We start from the raw sequence: 6000 nt of genomic DNA on the forward strand, positions 1-6000 counted from the left end.
TTGGCACAGGAACTTGAACCTGCTCATTTCTGACCTGGGCCAAGTCTCCCCTCCTTAGGCAACCTGCTGGACACTCATTGTGTTTTAGCCTCCTGCAACTCAGAAACTCTGAACTCGAGAGACCTGCCGCCATGCCAGGCTTAGCCATACCTTCGATGTCTATGGGCACTGGTCACAGGATACTTTCTTCTGGGGCTCAAGTTATAGAACTGAGAGGACAACTCTGACCCCACATCAGCCGTCCTCCCTAACTGGCTCTGATCACGTTGGCATCAGCATGGATCTCTCCTGGGGATCACCTGGCTGGTGATCACTCTGATTTTGGCTCTCTGTCTGCAAAACCTATTGTTCAGTTATAAAGGTCTTTTACAATTGCACCTAGATGTATACATGTCTGTTAATACACATATACATGTATGTGTACATACATACATTTATGTATCTTTGTGTGCATATACTAGTGTATACATAATGTATGCACATATATATGCATGTGTATGCATATGTAGATAGCTAAAGAGTTTTAGAGTTAGAAAACATTGTTTACCAGTTGTCTCATCTGTTCCTCACAACAACTCTGTGGGATAGGCTGTTTGCCATCCCCATTTTACTGATAAGGAAATGAGGCTCTCAGAAGTGGATTTAGTCAGAAGACCAGGTTTGATTCCTGACTGCTGTTTAGCAGCTGAGTAACTGAGCATGTCACAACCCCTTGTGACCTCAGTTTCTCCGGGGATTAAATGAGTGGGTGGATTCCGAGGTCTTTTGGAGCTCTAAAACTTTGATCCCCAATATCAGAAGAGGCAGCCTCAAATCAAAGCCTTCAGACCTTGTGTCCGATACTCACTTCCACAGAAGCACTGTTCACTGGAAAGGCATGTCTTTCTCTATGCCCCCAAAATTGTTTATACTGTTCACACTGAAAAAAAATAAAACAAGATTATTTCTAGTAATTTATCCCTTCAAATATTTCCCCTAAGTAGATCATAAGCTCCTTGGAGGCAGGGACTTTAATTTCTGCCTTTGTATCCCCAGCATCTATACAGCACCCGACACATTACCAGAACAACTTTGTTCTTTGCTGGATATACTGTTCAAACCGGGCAAGAAGATATGAGTCTTCAGAATCCCAGGCAAAGAAAAACAATCCATGCTAAATAACATACTAAAGCAAATATCTAAGTTTTGGAAACATGTTATGTTTTGGGCAAAGGGTTAAGTGCTTTGAGGGGAATAGTGAGAGATGAAGAAACAGCTCGTTATCACTCTCATCACCTGATTTCAATTCAGAGTCCTTCAGCTAAGCCTATGTGACAGGACAGTATCAGTGACAAAGGGAAGTATAAGTGAAACATAGCTAAAAGTGACTCTTTATGTCTACCAAAGATATCCAGCTCCAAGCCTTTGCTCAGACTTTCCTCCCTGCCTGGAATTTCATCCCTCCTCCACTGTTTCTCCTGATCTGACTCCTGATCACCCTTCAAAGCTCAGCTCAAAGTTCCACTTCCTCAATGAAGTCTCCTTTGACTGCTGCCACCTTAATGATACCACCCCTGGCAGCGTGTAGTATTCATTGCCTATATAAGATTACTTAGTACTGAATCATTTTTTTTCTTCTTTGTTTTATATGGACAGCTAGGTGCAGTGAATAGAGTACCCAGACTGGAATCAGGAAAACTCATCTTGAGTTCAAATCTCAGACACTTAATAGCTGTGTGACCCTGGGCAAGTCATTTAACCTTGTTTGCCTCATTTCCTCATCTGTAAAGTGAGCTGGAGAAGGAAATAGCAAACCACTTAGTATCTCTCCCAATAAAACCCCAAACTGGGTCATGAAGAGTCAGACACAACTTAAAAACAACTCAACAACAACAAACATGTCTCTTCAATCGGATTGTAAGATTCCTGATGTCTGCAAACACCATGGAATCATCAAATCATATAATTTTTGGTCAGAGGATCCCTACAACTTTGGAGACAGGACTTAGCCCCAGCAAGGTGAAGTCATTTGTGGCTCAGCTGTGTACACTTCCGTATCCCTTGAGTGACACTTAACACAAGAGACTAGCACACTACAAGAGCTCAAACAATACGCGGTGCTTTAAAAATATGCAAGGCAGAGATGTGGTTAAGTTTTTTAAAAAGAGAGAAAAGGTTAAATTCTCTCCTATGACGAAAAGCTCCTTCTTCCAGGCCCCTTTGCAAACTTCCCAAGAGACCTAAGGTCCTCTGCCATTATCACCTAATTGAATAAGTGGACAGCCTATGGGCTGAGAGAGGCCTGGGAATGCTTTTCCTGGCCAGGGTGATTTGGAGGGATGCTCTCTGCAGGTTCACAGTGTTCCTGGGACTCAGATGATGTTGGCAGACAAAGAACCCAGGCGACTTCCACAGTAACTGTGACGATGTTAATTCCCCCTACGAGGAGCTGAGGCTGCTGGCCCTAAGCAGGGGGATAATCTGCCTAATTTTCTCTCAGGGGACAAACCTTGGGAAAGTTGTGTAGGCTATTTTCTTTCCCCCTTGTAAACAATGGGAGATACTACTTACCCATGGTCTCTCAGCATCAGTCAGTTAGTTTGCCCTACGGGCTTTGCAAGATTCCTTCTGTCATTCAGTCGTTGGCCCATTCTCCCATCTCTGCCCCAGACTCCTCTGTGCCTTTGCTCTCTAATTGGTCACATGGAAGGGATAAATGTAGACTAGCATGGCCCTGTAAAAGAGTGTGGCAAATTCAAGCAGTCAGCCTAAGAGGCATTCTCTTCAGTGTTGAGTTTTTTCATACTCGGGCAAATGATGAGAGATAGGGATATACTGCCTGCTGCTCTCTGGAGTCTCCCTTGGGATGTCTTTCACATTTATCATTCATAGCCATCGATCAGTGAATATTTTGTTGAGCACCTACTCAATTAGGTGGAGGCAAAAGGGAGAGATAGAAAGCATGCTAGACTTGGAGTCAGGAGACCTATGTTTGAGTCAGTTCCTTGAATTCATCAAAGACAAATAAAGGAACTCTTAAGAGTACTAGCTTTGTAGTCAAAGGATCTGGGTTTAAATTCTGCCTATGATACTATTTATATGACTTTGGGCAAGTCATCTCACTTCCCTAGGCTTCAGTTTTTTCATCTTCAAAATAAGGGAGTTGGGGGCAGCTAGGATAGATGGATAGACCACTGGCCCGGAAGTCAGCAAGACCTGAGTTCAAATCCAGCCTCAGACACTTACTAGCTCTGCGATCCTGGGCAAGTCACTTAACCCTGATTGCCTCCAAAATATAAAAAAAAAATAAAGAGGTTGGATAAGATGGCCTCTGAGGGCCCTTCTAACTTCAGAGTTATGATGATATGGTTTTATGCATCAACTCCACGTTAGCCATTTTTGTTCTGTCATTTCCAGTGCAGAGGACAATGTCTTTGACATAGAAAACAAGGAAAGTCAAAATTGAACAGTTCTGTGACACCATCCTCTCCTTCCCACCCAGAGGTCCTATCCGTTCTTTGGCCCACCTTTTTCTTGCACTACAGCTACAAACAAAACAAAACAAAACAAACTCCTTGCTGTCATTAGCTCTCCTTGCTAGCCTCAGCTAAAGTTGAGCTCCAACTGGCCTGACATGCTTCATAGGATCCCATCATTCTCTTACATGCATTCTATTACCTGCCCTTGCTTCTATCTTTTTAAAATCTGATTTAGTTGGCGGGTTCCCTATACAATCTTCAGTTAACTCCTATTTTTCTTCCTTATTGGAATCGTTTTTTCTTTTCTGTCTTTGGAATTTACTTCCCAAGCACCTCTCATCCCTACTGGGCTGACTTCCATGGGATCCCAAGATACTTGCTCTGAACCCTTTTAAATCTGCTTCCACCAAGTCTAGGGCGAATGTCAAGATATGCCTACATTTCCTCTCTTCTATCATAAACAATAGAATTTAATTAAATTAGATAATGAATTTATTAAGTGCTTTCTATGTGCCAGGCACTGTGCTACCCTCAAGAAGCTTACCACATTCTAATGGTAGAAGGCAACACATGAAAGAGAGTTGAGGGGTTGGGGAAAGAGGCCAGGGAGAAAAAGTAATCTGGACAGTTCAGGAACGAGCTAGGTTAAAAGTGAACATGGCTGATTTGATACTTCCTCAAAATGGAGCTTCCCGGGAGGAATTCACCAATCAGAGTGAGAGGATACAGGAGTGACGTTATGATCTGCATAAAGGGGACTCTTGGGGCAGAATGCAAAAGTGGTCCTGACATTTGGGGACTAAGCTGCATTAGAAGTGAGTAATTACTTCTCTTTGGAGCTCCTTTCATTTGTATCCCAGGAACCAGCTCCTTCCACTTGGAGAGAATCATCAAATCCACAATAGAATTTTCCCTTCTTGGTTCCCGTACCTTTTGAAGGATGAAAATTATCATTAAGGCAAGTCAAAAAGTTATCATCTGTTCTGATTTTGGCAAAAAGAGTCCTAGCAGATGCCTAGAAAACTGAAGTCCCCCATCACTAATACATCACACCTCTATGCTAGGTTCGTGATGCTTCCCAAACTCTTCCATCTATTTCCTTTTTCTGTTAAGGTGATCTTTGGTAAATTCTAATGACAAAATTACTTCTCTTTTACCCTCCATAGACTTTCAGCCAAGTACTCTCCACCACGTTTTCCCTCTGTTTCCTAGATTTCTTCACATGAATGTATTTTCTTGATACATTGTGCTACCATCTCTTGCCTTTTTATTTATCCTATTTCTTTTGAATGAAGTATTCTCATACAGGCAGCAGGGTCCCGGAGCCAGTTATAAACTGCTGAGGAGAGGTAATTGTTAAATTTTCAGTGTGAGCATCTACACTTTGGAAATTGGCAAAGGCTTGATCAGAGCTTGATTTCTTGTTCTGTTGACTGTCCAAGCTTAAGAACATAATAGAGAGAATATTAATAATGTAGATTAAAAGCATGTCATGTTTTTTTTAAAAAGCTGGTTGTTAAACATCATTAGCACATCTGTGTATCTAGCCCAATATTCTAGTCATGGGTTTCATCCCAAGTGTCAGTGATAGGGGGCAGCTAGGTGGTGCAGTGGATAGAGCACCGGCCCTGAAGTCAGGAAGATCTGAGTTCAAATCCAGCCTCAAACCAAACACTTGACACATACTAGCTGTGTGACCCTGGGCAAGTCACTTAACCCCAATCACCTTAAAAAAAAAAAGCTATAACCAAGTGTCAGTGATAGCTCTAAAGACAAATTTCCCTCCTTGAGTTAGGACCTCTGTTCTACCTTGCCAGCTAAACATCAGGCATGTGTGTACAGGCATTTGTTGTCCTTCTTCTCCCACTCTCTCTCTCTAAGACAGGGTCTCGACCTTTTTTTGTGTCATGGACTCCTTCGACAGTCTGGTGAAACCTACGGATGCATCTCAGAATAATGTTTTTAAATGCACAAAATAAAACTCATGGGGTTACAAGATGAACCAATAATACTGAAATATAGTTATCCAAATAGTTTTAAATGAATTCACAGACCCTGGGTTAAGAATACTTTATCTAAGGCTAAACCTACTGGTTGCCTTTAAAACGACTAGGGTCATTGACTCCAACTATCCCTTCTGCCATTCCATCTGTCTGATTCTGGCTTCATTTGCCAGCAACCCCACGTTCTGCCTCTTATTTCACTAGCTGCTACACTGGGTCCCCTCTCCTACCTGACCTTTTGCCACTCCCAGGGTGTGAATCTTTAGGGGTAATCCCCCTTGTCCGGCTACTCTGTTTCCAATCCAAGGCTGGTTGCTGCTGGAGAAAGTCATGAGCTCGAGCTTATCATTTCAACTTCTACAGATTCCTATTACGGGACCTCAGCTGGGCCTTTACTGATGCTAAGCAATCCTTCTGTGCAACCTTTGTGGTATCCCTATCACATTTCTCCAGCAGTCTTTTCAAATCTTTTCTCCTCTCCCCTAAACCCAAGAACCCTCTATCAACAAATACCCACATTTGATTTGGGGGTTGTATCC

At 42.5% G+C, this 6000-nt stretch overlaps 1 pseudogene; it reads right to left on the reverse strand.

The window, feature by feature from the left end:
- The window catches only part of LOC110209600 (uncharacterized), a 33768-nt pseudogene extending 27975 nt beyond the window's left edge, over positions 1–5793 (reverse strand).
- Positions 5794–6000: the final 207 nt, after the last annotated feature.

The sequence above is a fragment of the Phascolarctos cinereus genome, unplaced genomic scaffold (assembly GCF_003287225.1).
Source record: "Phascolarctos cinereus isolate Bilbo 61053 unplaced genomic scaffold, phaCin_HiC Scaffold_3;HRSCAF=262, whole genome shotgun sequence".
NCBI lineage: Eukaryota > Metazoa > Chordata > Mammalia > Diprotodontia > Phascolarctidae > Phascolarctos > Phascolarctos cinereus.